Genomic DNA, 22056 nt, shown 5'->3' with positions numbered 1-22056 from the left:
GACATCCAGGTGAAGAGTGGACTGGGAAGCAGTAACTGTTGTTAGGGGAGCAGAAGGGATCGAGAAAAATACACTGGGCATTGAGGGTCATATGTCCAAAGATCTAAATGGAAGAAGGCATAGAGGTGGGTATTAATGAGCTAATGAGATGTGCACCACATAGTGTCAGGTACAGAAGGCACTCTGTAAACGCCACTTGACGTTTTCTTTCTATAACATGCCTATGAATTGTATCTTCTCATTTCCAAGACCAGAGATGTCAGCATTATGTTGAAAAATTCACGCTAGAAATAGAGCTCTAAAATTACTGAAAACCATGTTTTCATTTATGATGGTCTCACTAATATATACTTATTCATTGCAAAGACATGCATTTCATTTTTCATATACATGGAAGACAATTATTATAAATATGTGCCTATGTGTTTTTTCTTTTGTATGAAACAATGACTCCTCCTGACCACACAAGGATTTTACTACCATCTGGCTTCAGATTTTGAGTGAACATAAATATTATTGTTTATTCTGTAGCCTCTAATTATCCCCATACACCTTCCCCTTTTGATCATTCCAGGTTCTGCATGGCATAATTCTCTGCTCAAGTGGAGACGGTATTACAGAGGCCTTAGGAAGTGCACACACTGTAGGGAAACTACTCAGATACTCTGTTAATATAAATAAGAATGAGAGCCATGACCTTCAATGCATGTGTTTTTTATTTTTTTGTGTGAGTTTTTTAAAAATAATATATGCACCAGCATGAAATACAACCCCTCCCAATTGAAAGCAATGTTGGCCTCTATCACTCTAATTAATATTACCATGTTGACTGATTTATTGTCAGGCAACCAGATACCAGTGTGCATAGAGACAAAAGGAGATAGACAAATCAGGAAAGAATTTGGTAGGCATTTGGTATTTCTTCAAGATACACACATAAGTACTTCTTCCTTATCTTTCCTTTTTTTAAAAAAATAAAATATCTTGCCCAGCATGGTGATGTACATCTGTAGTCCCAGCTACTCAGGAGGCTGAGTCAGGAGGAGTGATTGAGCCTAAGAAGTTCAAGGCCAGAATGGAACACAGAGTGAGATTCTGTCTCAATAAATCAAATAAAATTAAATAACTCACTGAGAATAAATTGCATTTTTTCAGTGCTTGCCAATCATGGTGCACACCCCCTTTCTTCCTGCAGAGTTTACTTTGAGGAAGGTGGTTCTTATTTTTATCGTTCCCATTTTGCAGTGACATAAACTTGTCTAAGATAGTGTAGGTTGGAAACGACAGACTCTGAGTCATCACTCCCAATTCTGGGCTCTATTTGCCATTCCATGTTTCTTCTCCCATCATCTGCACCTAGACAGTCTCTGAAATCTCTTCCAGCTGTGAGATGTGGTGGAATAAAAGCTTCGAGAGGGCACAGCCCTTGCCTTTTGCTTCAGTATTATATCCCCATTGCAATGTATAGCTTGGAAAGTCCAAGGAACTTAATCAACTGCTCTTTGCTATTTGCTGCACACTTTGGTGTCCCCAAAAGTTAATGCTAGAGAACTAATTTACTGAGGGATACTAAGCAGCTAGTACCCAGGTAGATAATAAACTAAGCCCTCTGTGGGATCCAGGATGTGTGGCCCACCAGCTTCCCTGTAGCAGCAGCAGCCACAGGAGAGTGAAGCTTACTGCTTCTGGGAGCTGGGGTTGGGTGAGTTGGCGGGGTATCCCCCGATTCCACTCTTGCTTCTCCCTTTCCCTAAAGATACCTCTACAGGAAGCTGGAGCTCTGAGGGCTTCCTATAATTTGGTCTGAATAAAAATTCACTGGGTTTTTCCAATCTGTTAGCACTTCCTCCTTCAAGCTTTAGCTTCTCAAATTGGTAAGTATTTAATTTCAGTTACAAAATTAGTTGCTTATTGGTATGACATATTAAACTGGTCGTTTACTCATGAATAGCCTGTTTGTAATTTACACAGCATTTTCTCAAGAGCCATTTTCTAGAGACAGAGGAAAAGATGAGGGATCTTCTTTCCCCATATTTCTAGTTAATAATTTACCGCCCCAAATTCAGGCCTATTAACTCAAGATTCCCAAGTCATTCCACTGTGACACTTTGAATGTGACACTGTCTATCTAACAACCCATGAAAATAATGGGCTGTCAGGGAAGCCTACTTGCGCCTGTTTAAAATCTTCTTTTGTTCTCCGTGAGTTCCACGAGTACAGCCCGCTGCTCCCCACTCCCCACTTCCAAGTCCTTCCTGATTCAGCCTGTAGGGCCAAAGGTGACAGCACCAACATCTACAAGTTCTTAGGGTAGAGTTGGAGGACCAACTGAGAGCCTTGCCTTCTCTGTACGTTCATGAGAATGTCCTCCAAATACACTCCTTTAGCCTATGAGAAATCAAGCTCCTCCTAGTCTCCTAGTCTCCCTGAACTTTCTCTTTTGTGACCCTTATCTCTGCATGGCATGCTCACCCACCTCCATTCCTTGGTAAATAACCCAGGACTCAGCCTAAGCATCTCTCCTTCACTTTCCTTCTCATCACCATCTAATCCCTAAGATATTCATTCTTCCTCTGAAGCACTTCTTCAGTTTGTGTCTCCTTCCTGACCCCAAGTGCCACCTTTTCTTTTCTTTTTTTTTTGGGGGGAGGGTGGTACCAGGGACTGAACTCAGGGGCACTTGACCACTGAGTCACATCCCCAGCCCTGTTTTGTATTTTGTTTAGAGACAGGGTCTCACTGAGTTGCTTAGTGCCTCTCCATTGCTGAGGCTGGCTTTGAACTCAATATCCTCCTGTCTCAACCTCTTGAACTGCTGGGGTTATAAGCATTTGCCACCACACCCAGCCCAAGTGCCACTTTTAAGTCACCAATGTATCTCACTGGGTTTCTGCAGTAGTTCCCTAGCTGATCTCCATCTTTCATTTTTCCATCAGTGCCTCTAAAGAAAGAACTGTAATGTTGGGCTCTGCTCTGTATGTGGCAAAAGGAGCAGGCTAGGATTGGTATAAATGCTCTACGAGCTTTCAAGAACAAGCATCAGACGACATCAGGGTGATGTTCATTCTGGCCTCCTTTACCAGCTTCCTCCACAACTTGCTATCTACAGATTCTTCCTCAAAGAAACCACATTGTAAAAAAAAAAAAAAAAAAGCTGGACATTCTAATGTAGGATATTATGCTATGCCTGGTCACCAGAAAGGGGCATCCTGGCCTCAACCAGAGCGTATAGCATAGACAATAACACCTAAGAGGAGACTGACATGACCTCAAAACACTCATCACACCCACATGCTGGGCCAGGCTGGGGGCTCCCCCAGGATGTTTCTCAACAGAGATACCCAGAGCATTTATCTGAAGCCCTCTTTGTCATGCACAATCTGCTTTGAACTTTGTTATTCTTCATCTCTTCACCATCTCTGAGGAGCTTTCCCACAGCAGGGGTGAAGTGAGGAAGGAGAGTACCAGGCTTTGGAGCCAGAAGACCCCTGGTGACCTTGGCTCTCTTTACCTCTTAGAGCCCATTACTCCCCTCTGGGGTCATAATGGGAATATGACGAGGTAGCATCAATGGTATGGTTTGGATGTGAGGTGTCCCCAAAAGCTCACTGTGAGAAAACGCAAGAAGGTTCAGAGGAGAAATGATGGAGTTTTAAGAGTCTTAACCCAATCAGTGATTTAATACACTGATGGGATTCAACTGAATGGTAACTGAAGTGGTAGGGTGTGGCTGGAGAAGGTGAGAATTAGGGCATGGCTTTGGTGTATATATTTTGTATGTAGAGAGTGGAGTCTCTCTCTGCTTCTTGATCACCATGATATGAGCTGCTTCCCTCTGCCACATACTCTGCCATGATGTTCAGCCTCACCTCGAGCCCTGAGAAATGGAGCCGGCTTTCTATGGACTCAGACCTCTGAAACCATGAGAACCTAAATACACTTCTTCTCCTGACATTTGTTCTGGTCAGATCCTTTTGTCACAGCAGGAAACAGCTGACTAAAACAGTAGCATATTGAGGTTGATGTTTGAAAAGATGGGGACATTCATTTTAGAGTCAGAAGAACTAGAGTTTAGGTCTAAGCTGTGCTAGTCACTGTCTAATCTAGGCCCTGTCGGTGAGCTTCTCTGAAACTCAGAACCTTCGTCTGGTAAATGTGATTATATGAATGTGGTCAGAGTTGGGTGAAATAAGGCACAATATGTGCGTAGTGTTATACTATTATCCTAAGGCTTATGGAGTGTTTTCTAGAACATAAGTGTTATATCTCAGCTCAGTGATTTCATCATGGCCCAACCCAGTATCTTAACTCTTTACAGGTGCTCACTGGGTATCTGCGGCCTGGAATTCAGCACATTGAGCCTCTTGAACCTGCCTATGGAGAGAGCATGCCCCTGGTTATATGTGACGCAGGGCTGGAAAATCCCAGGGAAGGATTTCTGGCTTGTCTGGAGATGGTCTCGTGCTGTGGGTGGTCTGGACACCAAACACTATTTAAGAATGAATCAGGCTCCTGCAATAGTGCAAGGACCACAAAATGAAGCAGATCCTCCAGGATGGGAGCACTTACAGCACACCTGGGAGAGGTGTTGGGATTGCCTGTTTTTAGATAAGCACACTCCTATGTGTGTTTCAGGTATATATGTGTGGAGAGCTAGTATCTTTGGCCAAGTCAGCCATGAGGAAAAGTAGAAAGACTGCTGGGTTGGGATCACCAGGTGTGTGCGGCTTCCCCCTGGCTCTGCTCTGTCTCAGCTTGGCTGCCCCTGGTCACATGACCTCATTTCTCTGAGTCTCAGCTCCTCTCTCTCTCTCTCTCTCTCTCTCTCTCCCTCCCCACCCCCCATTTTTATTTTTTGGTCCTAGGGATTAAACCCAGGGGCACTTTACCACTGCTTCACATTCCCAGCTCTTTTTATTTTGAGACAGAGTCTTGCTAAGTGGCGTGGGACCTCACCAAGTTGCTGAGGCTGGTCTGAAACTTGCAGCCCTCCTGCCTCAGTCTCCCCAGTTGCTGGGATTACAGGTGTGTGTCACTGTGCCTGGCTCAGCTTCTCTTCATGAAGAGCCCAATCTGCCCCTCAGTAGTCTGCATGGGTTAAGCCATGGCAGGCGTTTAGTAAGCAGAAAGCTCTTAGTATACTGGGAGAGTCTCCTTCTTGCTTCAGGGACACTGCAACCCAAGGATGACGTCCATCTCCAAGCCAGGACCCACTTCTACTTGTAGCACCATTGGCAGCACCTCTGTTGGAGAGCTTGCTTCACGGCCTCTGAGGCTTCATGGCTTCTGTCAGGCCATGTGGGACTCACTGACTACGAAAAGCACTATGACTGAGACTCTTGATTGTAGACTAAAAGCAAATGAGGAAAACACTGTGACCTGAAGACAAGTTTAAGAAAACTGTGATTTAAACTTGCTGGACTATAAAAAATAAGCCTAGGGAGCCAAGCTATACCTCAAAACAAGGACAGACCAGCAGGAAGGTCCCTAAACCAAAGCTGGGGAAGCCTGTGCTCTTTCCCCTCTTTCCAGTTTGACCGGTAAGTTCCTTGGGGACCAGGCTACATTTTGCTCATGATTGCATCTCGTTCTTAGTGTGCCTTGTGCTCACTAAGCTATTTACATGCACCCATTGGCATATCAACATGGTATTATCTATGTTCACAATCCATCATGGTGGGTTGCAAAAGCAGTGTGGATGATGTATATATTTTTCCATAGGGAAAAAAAAATCAACCAAAGATATTAACAGTGTAGTGTACACAATCATCTTTGCACAATGTGTTATTTTAATTTTCTTCTTTTTAAATTTTTATAATATAATGCATATTGTTTACATGTTTAAAAAGTTTAAAATGTATACATAAATCTGTATTTTTTATTCCCTCAGGTTTTCATTTCCTTTTGGACTACCACAGTAAAGGACAACAATATAGATCTTGAGTTTTGACTAAAAAACAAAATGCTATTTGGTATAAAATTAAAATGTTTGCAAAAATGGTCACCTGGAAGGAGTAAGGATGGTGTTTCGGTTTCCAACAACACACAATGCACAAAAATGTGACACTAACATGTAACATACTCCTTAATCTGTTAATTCCAAACAAAGACAACTCGAGTAATCAAAAAGAGAGCTCTGGCTCACAAAACCACAAGTAGGGCCCTCCAGCCACTCTGGGTGTCCTTAGGGAGGACACCCCACTTCTCTGGGCCTCAGTGTCATCCAATAAATGATTTAAAGGGCAATAGGAAGTCCACCTCCCTAGGTACTCTTCCCTCATCTCTGGGTCCCTTTTCCCCTTTGAATAGGTCACCAGAAAGGAACTCTTGAGAGCTTCCCTTGAGGATGTGGCAGGGGCTGTCCGAGAAAGCCAGTGCAGGAAGAATGGAAAGAGCTTGGGCAACAGTCCCGGAAAGGTCAGAGCAGACAGCAGGCAGGGACACAGAATTTCATCGCTGGTAAGCCTCACAGGGTCCGCCCCCTCTCGCTTGGTCCCTAGCTTTAGCATCTGACAGAGAAGCTGTGGGGATGGCATGAGCCCCTGGCAGCAGGGGAAACTCCTGGGATGAGGAATCCATGTTGAAGAGGGTGGGTCTGTGTGGGGCCAGAGTCTGAGTCTCAGCCCGATCCTGCTGCCTCCTGGCTGGGGACCCTTCCTCGGGACTCTTCCCAAGTCAGCAAGAATCAGCCAACAGTGGGAGGATCTGCCTTCACTGAGCTTGGATGTTCTCATCTGTGAAATGAAAGCCGGGATGAGATCTATTCAAAGTCTATCCCAAGACTGGACAAGAATAAGAACCATGAATTTAAATGTGAATCCTTCTTATGGCTTAGGTTATATGAGATATTTGTGTAACATCGATGCTGGATACTAATGATGCATTGAATGCACTTTGGGGCTTTTTGTTCTTGTGTGAGTGGAAGACTTCGAGGGGCACAAAGCTTCCAGGCCTGTCTCTGTACTAAAAGAGCAATATAGGCCTTTGACCTTGCATGTAGCACTGTATTTATTTCTTAACATTTTTCTTTCATATATTTTGGGGTTTTTTCCCATTTTTTTTTACATTTTTGTTTCTTTATTCCTCGTGTTGTTAATTTTAATGTATTACAAATAATGTAGAGGCCTTATATTTCTTTAACCCTTATTCTGCAAATCCAGCTGCATATTGAACAATAGCCCAAGACACCGATTTGAGATCCAACTTGAATGTTTACTCTAGTTTGATATCTAGAAGTTGACAACCACATTAAAAATGTAATGAGTGCCAGTCCATGTTTACTAGGTACAAAAGTATAGTTTTAATGTCATATTTCATTATTCACATAAAAAGTGAAGGGTGAACCACTAATTGCATGCCAGGCACCTGTGTGGGAAGCCTTGTCTCCAGCCAGGCTCAGCCCTCCACACTCAGGGAGACCCACAGACCAGAGAGAGCTCCACCCAGGGTGGGGCATCTGCCTGGACTGGGGAGAAAAGCAGGCTTGTCAAGGGGTGTGTTGCATTGTTAGTATTTACTGCTGCCAGAGAGCATGCTGATGGCTTTCAGGTGATACATACCTGGCAGGTCTCTTGCTCCCTAACAAGATCTTGATGATGGACCATTTACAGTGTCAACTACCAGTGAGGGAAAGATGGCATTCAAGATACAATTGGCTCCTAGGTCCCAAAGCTCCTCTTCTCATCCCTCCCTCAACTTTATAGAAAAGTCGTTTTCTTTTTCAAGTTAAATAGATACATCATTCTTCCATTTGTGGGTGAAATTTGCTCCTCGAACAGCCCACCTCCGGGAAGGAAGAGTGCCGGCTAGGGAGCCAGGCGGCCTGGTTTTGAATCCCAGCTTCTTTCCTCATTGGGAAAGAATGAGCAAATCACTTATATTGACTGATCCTCAATTGCTGTGTCTACAAGATGAGAATAATGACAACTCTTTCTTCTTTGGGTTATTGTAAGGATTAAGTAGTGCTCATAGTAATCGTGCGCACAAAACAAACACATGATGCATGGTCCTCACCAGCCTCAACAGTAGGAGAGAGACTTGTCAATTATGGAGGTACAGCTTGTTGTGTCACCTGCTTTAACAGAGGTATGTGGCAGAGAAGTATTTAATTTGGGGGGATCACCAGAGACTCCGGAATGGTTAGGGATCAGGGAAGCAGATCACTGCAAGCGATAGAGATTTATCATCAGGGTTTAATCCATACAATTGTAGGTGCTGGCTAATCAGCCTATGTACGATTATTGAATTTGGTGCTGGACTTAAAGTCAGAAGGGCAGGCAGCTGGGAAAAGGAAATGAGAGTGGAGTGGGGAAAAAACAATAATGGCCTGGATTCTGCAAGGGCCAACTGGAGCCCATTTGTCTCTCACTGACTCCAGAGATAATTTTGGTGACCTGGAGTACAATCTGGTGCCCTTCCTCATAGAACTATTCATGGTGGTCTATGATTCAGGCAGCTGATCGAGAAGAGCTGATGGGAACTGGAGGAACTGAGGGATCAGCTGCTGCCCCACCCAACTGGGTGAACCAGCAGACCAGGGACAACGTATGTGTGACACCATGGCACATGGTGCCATGCACCAGCTTCCTAAATATTAAAGCATGGCAGCTTTGCTTCTGTATTTCCAGTATCCTGAAAAGCTAATACACAATGATGTAGGGAAGGGGAGTCTGGGAAATGTAGCCCCCACTTGCCTCTGTTGACCCAGTAGAAGCCCACTGTACCTCCTCAGAGGAAGCAATGAAATTGGATCTGAAAGAGTAATAGTTTGTCCTGAGGAGAAATGGGAAGTTGTTCCAGACTCAGGCAAGGTAACGTGCAGAGCATGAAAGGCTTGGTATAGTAAGATGTCCATAGTGGCTATTGCATAGATGTTTGTCACTGACCACAGTGTCAGCTCAACTTAACCAGAGCCACCATAGTTTGAGGAAGTACTGGTCTACTTATCCATTGGGTCAAATATTTCATTAAACAAAGACTGACATCTTTTCCTTTGAGGTTAATGCCTTTTCCATGACAGAGGCAAGAGTCAAGAGCCTGGATAGGGAGGCCTGGGTGTCAGTCCAGCCTGGCCTCAGGCTCTGTTGTGACCTTAGACAACCTTCCACTATCTGAACCTCAGTAACCTCGTTTCTAAAAGGGGAGAATTGACATGATACCTAAATCTCCAGAGACATTTCAAACTTTAATATTCTCCGGCTTTCTAACATCGTACCACATGGGCTCAAAAACTTTTACTGGTGAAAACCAAAACAGAAAATGCTTTTAGTCACATTCTCAGACTCTTGGTCACATCCCTAGATCCTGGATACAGGTACAGGACAATGAAAACTCCCATGATTTTTCCTAGGGTCTAAGCCTGCCTTAGCTTAGGTGTTCAAAGTCAAGGCTAAATCTCCTTTGTCTTGATAGCACTAGCCTGGCAGTGTGCTGGATGTATCTGACTGAGGCTGTCAAGAAATGGATGGATAAACTTGCGGAATCTAGTCCATGTTGGTCTATAACTTAGAGACTGGTATGGGCAACTTAGAGAGACCAGTACAGACTCCCCTCCTAGAGATGACTCTAAATCAGTCTACTCTAATATTGGCCTATATTCTTGGGAGAATTGCAGAATTGAATGGCTAGGGAGGGGTTGAGATAAAAACTTGTTACATATGTGAAGTTAACATGAATTCCAAACCAAGTAACAGCTACCTGGTCTTTGATTCTATGGACATAGTGAATGTTTCTGATTAGAAAAATTCCAGACAAGAAATATTATCCTTCTAAATTATTAGGGAAAGTCATATTAATGCCTCATATTCTTTGGCCTATGGTCAAAGATGTTCAGATGTTGCAACCCAGGAAAACTATGGCATTATTCCTTGTGGCACCCAGTAAAATATTGATACATTTTGTTTCTTTCTCATTTTGAAAAGGCAATTTTCCTAACCAGAAATAGAGCAGTATTTTATTGCATGTAACATAGAATTGTGGGATGCATGAGTTTTGGAGTCAAAAAGCTGATTTCAAACCTACACTTTGATGCTTAACAGTTTGTATGTTTGGCAAATTATTTCATCTCTGAGCTTTAGTTTCTTATTCTGTTAAGGGGATATGACAGCACTGATTGTTTTCAGATAAATGATAGTGAGTGTATAGAAATGGCTTAGTATGTGGTAGCTGCTCAGTAAAAATTCCTGTTTTTTCTTATTCCTCAAAAAGTAAAAAATGATGAAGGTATCCTTTTTCTGAGTTTTTTATTTGTATGTTATTAATTTATTTGTTGTGTTTTATGCTTGCCCTTGTATACAGATATATGACAGCAGACACAGGCTAACTATGGAAAAAATAAAATAAAATTTATTGTCATTATTATTTTGTATCTTGTATTTGGCGGGCAGAACTCACTTATCCTTTGTGGTCTGAGAATTCAGGGGTGAGCCATTGTGGTAGTTGATTTCTGGCTTCATATTATCACATTTTAGACATGAAAAGACTACATGGAATAAGACTACATTCTAGACCTGAAGGTCATTAGAACTGAAGCATACTTAGAAGTCATCAATAAAGTCCTTCTCTGGCTGGGGAAATTGGGATTCAGAGGTGAGGTGGCTTGCCTAAGACCTCCCATATGGTTAGAGAGGATAAGGACTGGAATTTATGTCTTCTGATCCTTCATCCAGTACCAGCGTGTTGCCTCAGAGCCTTTGCTGATTCATCACGTAATCTTGGAAAATTCCCCTGACTTCTATGTACTCGTCTTTCCGTAAAACAAAAGATGATGAGGATAACTCATGATCCATCCCTCATGTCAATACCTGGGGATTAACTAAGCCTGGGCAACAACAAACATTCAGCTCCTGGAATTGGACACAATCCATTTAGTTTTTTGCAAAAATTGCTGGAGGACTTACTACAAAGGGAGACACTTAATAATTGTTGAATGGAAGGACCCTTTTGCAAAGCTGGCCAGATCCATGGTTTGTTGTCCCTTAATGTGATGAGCAACTTAACCTCTCTCAGGCCTAGCCCGCTCATCTGTAAACTGAGGCATATGATCCAGAGCCTCACTAAGCTTCCTTCTAGCCCTAATAAATATCCCAGCATCCTCCCAGTTACTTCAATAGAGAACTCAGTCATTGGGTAACTGCACTTCCCAATGACAGAGACCAGAAAGGAAATTTTAAAAGTTGATGAGAGTAAGATTCAAAGTAGGAAAGGAATATAGGTTTCTTTTAAAGCATTGCTTATGTGGTCTAGAATCATAACCATGTAAAGAAAGATACACTAAGATCTCTGAACCTTGGATATGTTTTCCAGTCAATGTTTTGGAAGTGTTCCAGGTTTCTCCTCTTTTTTTCTTGGGGTAAACATCTCTCCATAGGCTCAATTAATGAAGATTTATTGACACGTGGTGATAAAAAGCCAGGATAAGTGGATTCACACCCAAGATGAAGGGCTGGTTTTTAGTCTTATAATCGCTGTTTCCAGGTTGGATAGGCTGCCTGGGGACAGCTGTGAGCCCTGGCCAAGGAGCTGTGGAGACCTGCTGCTTGGCTGGTTGAACAAACCTTGGTTTTGCTTGAGCCTTGGTTTTCTCTTCTGTAAAAGAAAGGGGTTGAGTTAGGTGCTCTTTACAGTTATTTGAAGGGCTAAAATTCCATGAGAGGGTCCCCCAGGTTTTGAGAGCTGAGTCTCCAAAGCAAGCATTCTTGAGCAAGTTCTGTCTCCCAGCTCAGAAATCCCCATGCCTTTTTCCTCTAGGTCTCCAGCACAGGAATTGTGTTTAATCCATTGACAACTGAAATCTTTCCCATTGCAATAGTATTAATGTTCCAACAATTTTTTTAAAGCTTGCAATAAATAAAACCAAAGCAATTCTCAAGGAGTGCATTAAAGATGCATCAGTGGGAGGGGATGGAATTGGAAGGGGAGTCGGAGGAGGGAGACTGGGTTTTCTCTTGAAATCCTGCAAAGCACAAATATTCACAGTTCTGGTGCCCTGAAACTGCTGAGTTGACAATGCCCTAATGACATCACCACTGTCCAACTTCAGTTTAATGTGTTCCCTCAAGGAATCCTTCATCTGTGGAGACAGGCACAAGTTGACATGTTCATTGAGATTTCTTTTAAAAAACAAGCCTAATGAGTTCTCTCTCATTTTAAAAGGATTGGGAATCCATCTGTGGATGAAAGAGTTAAAATTTTACCGACCTGAGCCATTCAGCTGGGCAAGCCCCAGCTGAACATTTGAGTAGTGAACACGTAGAAATGGGCAAAGTTCTTCAGGTTCAAAGGCTTGTTTTGGAAAAGAATCCAAAACGCTCAGATGCTTTTGCTGAGGTTTATCTGATTTATTTGAGCTGGGGATGGGAGAACGCAGAGGTATTTGTTGAGCCAACCGAACATGAGATGTGCCTTTGCTTCCTTATCGCTGCCTCTGCTTTCAAGCTGACGTGTGTTTTGAAGGAAAATCTGTTTCACGTGCTTCAGCTCCTGCGCACAGGGCTGCCTGCTGGTGAGAGGGTGGCCCAGATGCCAGGTGACTATGAAGAGCAAGGAAATCCTCTGAGCAGACGTACCAAAGAACAGAGAAGATGGATTGTTTTTACAAGTGCAGTCAATTACCAAGGAAGAAAAATAGGTGGGAGTTGCAAGAAAGGGAAACAAAGTGACCCAGACACCCACAGAGTCCATGACTCCAAGTAGAGGGTAGAGATCAGTGCAGAAAAGCCTGAATTTGGAATTAGAAAACTGGGGCCTGATTCACTTCAGTAACCACAGCCTCAGTTTCCTTACTTGTAAAATGGACATTTGGATCAATAATATCTACTTCATGTGGTCTGTGAAGACTACATGGAATAATGAATATGGAAAGGTCATAGTTCTGTGCTTGGCACAAAATTGACACTGAATAAATATTTATCATTTTTTTAAATGTTGAAGTTAGATTTAATGCAAACCCTGGTTCCTCTGTGTGTTCCCCAAACTGGTTTACCCTGTCTCCCACTCACAAAACCTAATTGTCACTGAGAGCAGCAAGGAGTACATTATCGCTGGAAGAGAATATATATCAGCTCACATTTTTTTTTTTTCACACTAAATGGTGTGATTTTTCAAAATACTGGAAAAAGCTGGAGCCAAAGTAAATTCCCCCAACTTCTCCCCTTCTCCTCTCTCTCGCTCTCCTACCCCCATCCCCCATGAACTTTTAAACCTTGCAAATTAGACAAGAGGGGAAAAAAAAAAGAAGAGAGAAAAAGATAAAAGAGAAGGGAAAAGAGAGAAAAGGCCCAGCCTTCCATTGCTTCACATCATATATATATCAAGTTCATTTCACAAACACAAGGTGCACTGTCAGAAGTGCCTTGGGCAAAGTTTGTACTTTGCTTGAATTCTAACTTTTGTTTACCAAGGTAATAAACCAGTCCTCTGCTGCTCCAGGTGTAAAGCTATTATGAAAAGGCATATTTGTATTTCACCCCACCTTAGATGCATCGAATGTGGGAAGTCCTGCGTGGTAAGAGCAGCCAGGATTTATTTACAGAGAGAGGCTACCAGGTAGAGGCGAGTGCCTGGGCTGGAACAGACTGAGCCCCTGCGCAGACCTGGTCATCTCATGCCTCTTCTCTTCATCATCGGCCCCTTCAGACACCAGCCCTTGCCCTCTTTGCCCTGACAAATATCCAGCCTGCCAGTGACTCTCCGGGGGCCTTTGCAGACTCTGTTTAGACAAGTTATGTCCCTTGGCTTTAGTCCTAAGTTTTCCAACCAACCTATTACCGACATATTTTGTCTGGTCGGGTTAGTTTAGGTAAATTTAACAGCTGCGGAAACTTCTGTTCCAATCCTATGCCTAAAACTCTTCTCGAGCTTTCCCCTACCCCCTTCACGCAGGCTGGGCACATCCTGATGGGTTATCTATCTGAGGCGTGGGGTGAGTAGGAGGAAACTTTCACCCAAATCTCTGACTGAGCTAAATGGCCTGGAACCCATTCTAACTTGTCTACTGAAATCTTGGCACAGGGAGAAGAAAAGAATGTATGGAAAAGGGCAGGCTTAGAGCACCAGGCCCTTAGCCTGGGCAAGCGGGAGAGCTGCGGCGGGGGTTACAGCCATGTTGTCGACCACAGGCGAGTCTGGCAGACCACCCAGAACTATGCATTAAGGCACACAGCAGCGGTGTCCCAGCTCACACCTTTCCTCCACCGGAGCTTGGGAGGCAATTTCAGTTTCCCCACAACCCTGGGTTCTCAAATTTCTAGAGTCCTTACTGGGTGCAGAAGTTTCAGGCTAGGGGACTTGGTCATTGGAAGCACTTGATAAATATTTTGGAACCATGGATTAATGCCAGCTTTATCATTTAAAAAAATAAGCTCTTGAGCAAAAGACTTAACCCCTTTGAGCTCAGATTCATTGTCTAACTCCTAAAAATAATTACCTTTCAGAGTTGTCATGAAGCAGGATCAAGCGAAAAGCCCTGTGTTAACTCTAAAGAGCTGAACTGCACAAACATGTGTAGTCCCAACAGTATAGAATGCCAGTATAGAGCAGCTAAGACACATGGTTTAGACACGGCTCTGTCAGTCACTGTTCCCCTAATACTGCCTAGCAACCCAGCAGCCCACGTCTGTTGAGGATTGACCCAGGTTTAGGTACTATGGGAGGCATCAAGTATATAAAGGTGAATTCTTCCCTGTCCTTAGGGAACTGGTAGATGAGGACTAAGGGTGGGAAAAGACTCTCCATCACTGAACACCTAATTATTAAGTGTCTAATATCCAATTGTTCAATCACTATTCATTTAGGGCCAATTACCGACCCAGTACTATTCTTGGCATAGGGAACTGTTTTCTCTAGGGTAGGTTAGTGTAATGAGTCAACACAGAACTTCCTTCTTGTGCACATAACAGTCCTGGATGGGTATGTAGGTTGCTGGGACAACTCTCTTGCACTTAGTCATTCAAAAGCCCAGTTTCTTTCATCTTGTGCCTCCACCGTTCCCTAGGGCTTTGACGTTATCTGGCAGGAGGGGAAAACTTGCAGGAGTGTGCTTGGATGGTTTCCACCATCAGACCTGGCCACTGCACCGTGTATTTCCATTCATGTTCCATTAGCTAAAACTCAGTCACACTTAACTACAAAGGCATCTGAAATAAGCCCTGTTTTGTTTTCAAAAAGAAATAGATTTTGGTAAACATCTAATAGATGCTGCTTATAAGGACCTGGCAAGTCACAAGGCAATAGCCCTACTCACAAGAAGCTTACGGTCTAGGGAAGATTTTGCTACATAAGTAAGCACACAACCAAGATCATTTCAGAGAATATGAAGAAAATACAATGGGGGATGATGTTGATGTAGGTGAGGGAGACCTATTCTAGATGGTGAAAAGGGTCATCTGACCAAGCCACAGTCATTCTGGAAGGGAAATAGGGAACAGTTATCAGTTAAGGCAGAAGCAGGGGAAGAGGAATTATGCAGAGGCTGAGGCAGGTACAGGGCCCTCAAGAAGGGACTTCTTTGACATGTTGATGCCACAGCAAAAGGTCAGCATGGTAGTGCTGTGAATGAAGGGAGAACATAGGATGAAGGCAGAGGAGTCAGGGAAGGGCCAGACCATGGAAGGTTCTAGAACTCACGTTAAGACTGTAGATTTTAAACATTCCATTGTGTTTCAAGATTTGTGGTGGTCAGTACAGAAAAAGAGAGAGGTGCCTCCATCTTCAGATCCATTAGCCCACTCACTATCCTCCCCAGTTCTGCTGGGCCTTGAAGAGGGGCTGATCCCTGCACATCCTGGCTTCTACATCAGCTGACTTCCGGCTGGGCAGTGTGGGAGGCATTGGCAGGACCCTGGAGGTAGAAGGAAGGGAGAAGTTACATATATTTTTCTCTTCCTTTCTTCTTCAGCAAGATTCTCCAGCCAGGCTCTATGGTCTCCGTGGTTCTAGCTCCTGCTGAAGAGGCCCACCGTGGTCCAGTTTCCACTAGGTGACCCTGGCCTCTGGACTCCAATAGAATGACCTCCTCTTTTTGTCCATCTGGCATAGTCTAGCAACTGGAGTAGCAACTTCTGCTCTTGCTAATGTCTGGGTTGGCTTCTCAACTTCTTCAAATACCTGTATAGCCAATTACCTGAACCAAACTGTTTAGACAGTTGAAGTGGCTTTAGTTTCCCTAGTGGGACCCTGAAGATGAATACAAAGCACAAAGTACATGTTGTCGGGATGCCCCCTCAGTTCTAGGTACCCAGTCTGACATAGTAGCTGTGTGGGTTTCCAATTGCTGCTGTAACAACACAACTTTATCATCCTACAGTACTGGAGATCAGAAGTCTGACATGGGTATCACACTGCTAAAATCCAGGAAGTTATAGGAGACCATCAATGTTCTTATATTTTCTAGAATGCAAAGGATGCCTGTATTCCTTGGCTTATGGGCTCCTTCCCTCATCTTCAAAGCTGGTAATGGCAGATAGAGTCTTTCTCAAAAGGCCACCACTCTGGGTCTGACTCTTCTCTTTCCTGTTTACACTGAGACATGCAGATAATCCACAGATTTTCCCATTTTAAAATTAGCTGCAGGAAGCTCAATTCCATCTGCAACTTTAATTGCCATGCAAAATGACATGTTCATGGGTTTGGGGGATTAGGACATAGACATCTTTGGGGAAACATAAATCTGCCTATAGAATAGTGCTGAGTAAATAAGTCAGAACGAGGGGGGAATTGCAAAGTTTTGCTAAAGGAGACAGAAGCATGATGCCTTCTACGGCACATATTGAGAACTCAATGACTGTGACAATACTTCAGATCTGAACACTTGAGTCTTTTGGCTCAAAAGTTCTCTCCAGAGATGCTTGAAGCTTAACTTGCTGTTTTAAATCCCCCAGAGTGTGCTCTTGCCTGCCACGCCTGGGATGCGATTCCAGGGACACGGCTCCTGTTAGTCTCTCACTCAGGATGGCACGTAGGTTTCTTGTTTTCCCAGAGAAAGGTTCGTTTCAGAGAGGGGAGTGGGTGAAGGCAAACTGTTGGCTGCAGCACGTGAGGCCCATCAGTTGCAGTTCAGGGACAACTGGAGTTGATGCAGTCATGCCTTCCAAATGTAAGCAAACGCCTCCTGTTGCCAGACGATGTGTTATTCAGTGGGGGGCTGGTGGGGGTTGTTGTGAATCCTTCTGTAACGTTATCAGATGGATACTGGGAGGAGAGGGGGTGCAGAGGGGGAAACTCTCTTCCCTGGTAAATAAACTTCCAAACTATAGTAATTCCTGAAAACCTCTTGAAACTGCCTGCTGGGGACAAGACCACACTGAGATAGATAGCAGGTTGGAGGATCTGTGGCAATGTTAAGTCCACGGGCAGCCCAGGATCTCAAGGAGAGCTTGCATTCCACTCCCCACTTCTCCGTATGCCTGCACATGCGTGTGGGGCGAGGGGAGGGGATAAGTTTGTAGAGGTCAGAGTCTGGTTATGTATAAAATGGTTTTCTCTATTTTAAGCAAGATTTTATGGAAATGACTTTCTTTAAACTGCCTCCTTTGAACTGGAATTCCCCCACCCACCCTGCCCACACACCCCAGGGCAGAACAAAGTGAGAAGTCCTTGTTGCCAGGTCTGCTCTTGGGAGAAGGGGAACCTGCCTTAGGGGCCTGGGCTGGGGATGTACATCTTAAGTCACTTCAACTCAGAGACCTACAGACAAATCTCTGTTGGCACTCTCAGAACCACCGTTAGTGGTCTCTCTAAGTGATCTTTGGGACAGAGGCTTTTCAAGAGAGTATGTTTTGGTTGGGTACCTCCAACTACTGCTGTCAGTTGGGAACATTATTTAGAAAGAGTTGCACTATATAATTGTGATTATATAACTGGTATAGAGGCAATATAATTGTGTCTTTTATCAACACAGCTATATTGCATTAGCGATGTTTTCTTCTTGTAGGCAATTTTTAGTTCTTAAGAACCTTAAAGGATTAGGACTATTAACTCTCTCCAGAAACATACAATGGAAGGCCTAGGACTCCTCTGGAAGGATTTACTCAAGACTTAGGGAAAGCTGGGTGGTGGGTGTCAGGGGTGGGAGGGAGACTGACTTCTCACTGCCAGTCCTTTTGCACCTATTGAATCTTTGTTCCTTCCACATGTGTTTTCTATACAAAAAGTAAATGAATGCTTTTAATATATGGAATCATAATCTCAGCTACCTAAAATCAGACAGGTAGAACAAGAAAATGCAATGAATTCAGATAGTATTCAACTCCCTGTAATAAGATTTTCCCTCTTATCTATGTTTTTGGATATTTTCAATGTGAAGGTGACCCACCCTCATGTTTGTACTCCACCCCAGCCCCAATTTCTTTTTTTTTTCTTTCTTTTTTTTAATACTGGGAATTGAACCCAGAGATTCACACATGCTTGGGAATGAGCTGTATCCCCAGCTCTAACTTGCGGTCCTCCTGCCTCATCCTCTCAAGTAGCTGGAATTACAGGTGTTCGCCGCCCCCACCTAGCTGAAAGTTACATCCTTGAATGGTCAGGGTAAGACGGTGTTTCTCTGCGCCTCTGCCACATTGATCTGCAGATTGGGCTCCAGCCGACGTGGTGCTCTCCGCCCATAGGCCTTTTCCATTTCCCAGTTTCTTTTCAGGTTGCAGTGAGTGGGCTCCGTTTCTAGGTCTGATTCGCTGCGCTCTTGTCGTTCACTCAGTCATAGTGAAACACGGTGAGCACATCGCCCTTCGTGACGGCTGGGTTTCGGTTCAGATAACCTCCCTGTTATCAACATCATCTTCGTCACCATCACCATCATCCGTCACCCGTCACCATCGCCCGCCAGCAACAAACTCTTCTCAGTTCAGTGTCAGACGCCTTTTTAAAACCCCTGCAAACTTTGGCCCCTCAGTTGGCCACATAGTGAGGGGGATGTGGAGGTGAAGTCACGCAATTCCTTCCCCAGATGCTCAGTGTGGGAAGGGAGCCCGCATAGATGGAGTTAGTTTTGATTCAGGCAAGAAGAGATGAAGGCTTTCAAAGGTACCCAGACATGTTATGACTGTCAGGAGAAACACGGAGCAAGATTTCCTTCCTTTGAACTGCACCTGGCAAATCTCTCTGGCCTTGATCACACTCTGATGTGTATTATGTCTTTACCTTGGGCCTTTTCTTGCCTACTGTGGCCCAAGTGAGTGTCACCATGTAATAGAGACACCAACAAAATGCCGTGGGGCTTAGAGGAAGCTGAGATTCATTCTACTCTGGAGGCAGAATTCATTGAGGAGGTAGCATTTGAACAGACTTCGAGGGACAGATTGGCATTTAGATAACAGAGAGAGACACAAGAGTGACCTAAAAGGACGGGGTAGAGCAAAGGGATGTGGGTGTGCTGTGTGGGGATGCTCTTGTCTGAACTTCAGATTCTACACCTACAACGGGAAGGTGACCTTCCCCAACCTCCATGCTCGCTGTGAGGACCAAGCAGCACACCGAGCAGAGCTGCTGACATTTACACAGCACCTACTGGCTGCCCACAGACACAGAACCAGTGAGGACCAGGGCCAGAGTGTGCACCCAGGGTTCAGAAAGAGTGCCTTGACCACTATTGGATACTCTCCTCGACGGATGAGAAAGTAGTCCATAACTCAAAGCATTTACAAGCATCAGGGATGTTATTTCTTCTAACCTGAATCTGACCCTTTGGTCTTAGAATTTTCCAAAAAAAATCCAGGTTGATTTTGAGCTAACTGAGTTTCCTGGACTATCACCAGGTGTCTCTTCTGTTTGCTAGGATGTTAAGTAGGTGTGAACATTCCCAGGACTCCACAGTGTGGTTCACATCAGAGGACCCAGCCTGATCTGGGCCTGGCCTGAGGCTTTGGGAGGGACACCCACCCTTGGCCTGAGGAAACCACCAGGCCTTTAGCAGCCTTCCTTAGTTCCAAAGGTCTCTGCTGGAGACAAGTGTCACAGGGACATCTTCCAGGTTGGTGGCCTAGGGGAAGCAAGTCAGCAAAGGGCCAAGTACTTCCAGGTGTGTGAATGGCAAAATGGGACATTCTTGCCTTTGCCCAACACTGTGGTAGCTTCTTTGAAGGGGCTTCTGTGTATACTAGAGAATGCCAACTAACTCCAGCCTAGTAGAATTCAATCTGGCAGCTATCACTGTGCGGTACTCCCAGAGGGTGGCCCATGGCTTCTTTTCATTACTGCTGTGGTGGTACCTGTGAGGTCACCGTTACCACTGCTGACAGGAAAAAAAAAAAAAAAAAAAAAAAAATATATATATATATATATATATATATATATATATATATATATATATATATATATATATATCTCCAGGAGTGGAAGTTCCTTTTCTTTTTCTTTTCTGGGGGAAAAAATCTTTAGAGTGATAGCTAATAGCATGCACTTGCCCTACACTTTTAATTTACAGCATCCTTCACATGCATTTCTTTTAATCCTCCTAACAACCTTGTGGGAGTGTGCATGTGAACATGAAGAAGGATGGGAGGAAGTTAGTTTATGGAGGAGAGGTATGGCATTTTTTAGCTTCATGAGGACCCTGAGGATCAGAGAGGTTAAGTGGGATAACGAAGCTCACACAGCCAGTGATAATGCAGAGACTTCAATGCTGGTTTCCTGCCTTCAGGCCTCAAGTATTTCTAACTTCTCTGAGTTCCCCATCCTTAGGTCACACGAGTGGAGGGATCCTCTGTGCCTGCTTTCTATCACTTCCTACTGTAACTCTCAGCTCTCTTAGTCTAAGGAATCCATCAGTTTTGGGTGGGAATGCAATTGAGGAGATGCAGTTCTCAACTGGCGGTGATTTTGTCCCCAGGGACCATCTGGCAATGTCTGGAGACATATTAGAGAAGGCAGTTGATGCCACTGGTACTAGTGGGTATATGTCAGTGATGTTGCAAAGCATCCTACAATGAAAAGTCCCCATAACAAAACCCAAAATATCCAGAGTGCCAAAGTTGGGAAACCTGGGTTGGGGTAAAGAAAAAAAAATCCCATTCCCAGATTCCCTTGCACATAGAGCCTTTCACAAGCATCTACTTAAAACACACACACACACACACACACACACACACACACACACACACACACATCTATCAGTGTTTTGCAAGCTCTTTTCTCCTCCTACCAGAATCTGCCAAATATGTCAGAACTGGAAAGAGAGATTGAGGCTCAGGGTCACCCAGCTACTATGCAGTAGACAAGGAGAAGGCCCATGTTCCTGCCGCCAGCTGAAGACATTTTCTACTTCATCATGGTTAACTCCCCGCAGGTCAGCTCTGCCTTGAGCCATTTTCTGACTCACTGGTTCAACAAATGTTGTGATCTGAGTTATGTTCACTGGCATAGACTTGCTTATAGCTTATTCTAAGACAAAACATGGGACAACCCAGAATGGCATGAGAAGAACCTTATTGGCCCCAGTTCCCCTGACATCTTCAGCCCCAGGCCTGTGGCACTGCTGCCAGGCCAGAGGGACCTTTCCCCTCTCGAGAAGGAGACAGAAGGTAAAAGCTCTCTACTGGAAATGAAACTGACCTCATCAGAGCCCTCAAGTTTCCTTGCAAGAGGCACGTTACTGAAAATAACTAAGTTTCTTGGAACTGAAAGATTTTTTTTTTCTTATTTGATTTTTCATAGCTTGTTCTGTTGGTTTATTTTTTTTACTCAGCCAGTCAGTGAAACTGGGTTGGTCAGTGAAACTTTCTAGGGACTGGAGGTTTCACTTTCAGGCTTTAAAAGTTTTGGCTTGGGCTTTTCAAGCCTTCATAAAGCAGGGTATTCAGCATTCTAGGCCAAGAGTGAGTTTAAAATTATACACACACACACACACACACACACACACACACACACACACACACACGCTTAGGTAGCATTTATTGAGCAGATTAATTTCTACAATATATTTATCTAACATGCGCTCCATGGCCGTGGGCAATGGAGATACAGCCCTAAGCAGGACCAAGGTGTCTCCTGTCCTCATCTACTCACAGTCTAGCTGGAGAAGCGACTCTCATATTCTCCTCACAGGTGTCCTTTCTTCACTTG

The 22056-nt window shown here is 44.1% G+C and overlaps 1 long non-coding RNA gene across 9 annotated transcripts in view; it reads right to left on the bottom strand.

Moving 5' to 3' along the window:
* Positions 1–22056, bottom strand: part of LOC143408268 (uncharacterized) — a 222394-nt gene that overhangs the window by 146698 nt on the left and 53640 nt on the right. Inside the window, exon 4 of one of the 9 annotated variants that reach the window (XR_013092461.2) lies at positions 15625–15838. The exons of the other annotated variants lie outside the window; for them this stretch is intronic. This is a non-coding gene — a long non-coding RNA (uncharacterized LOC143408268). The remainder of the gene's footprint in view (positions 1–15624; positions 15839–22056) is intronic. 9 annotated transcript variants of the gene reach the window in all.

The sequence above is a fragment of the Callospermophilus lateralis genome, chromosome 10 (assembly GCF_048772815.1).
Source record: "Callospermophilus lateralis isolate mCalLat2 chromosome 10, mCalLat2.hap1, whole genome shotgun sequence".
Lineage (NCBI taxonomy): Eukaryota > Metazoa > Chordata > Mammalia > Rodentia > Sciuridae > Callospermophilus > Callospermophilus lateralis.
This window is presented reverse-complemented; position numbering and strand designations above follow the sequence as displayed.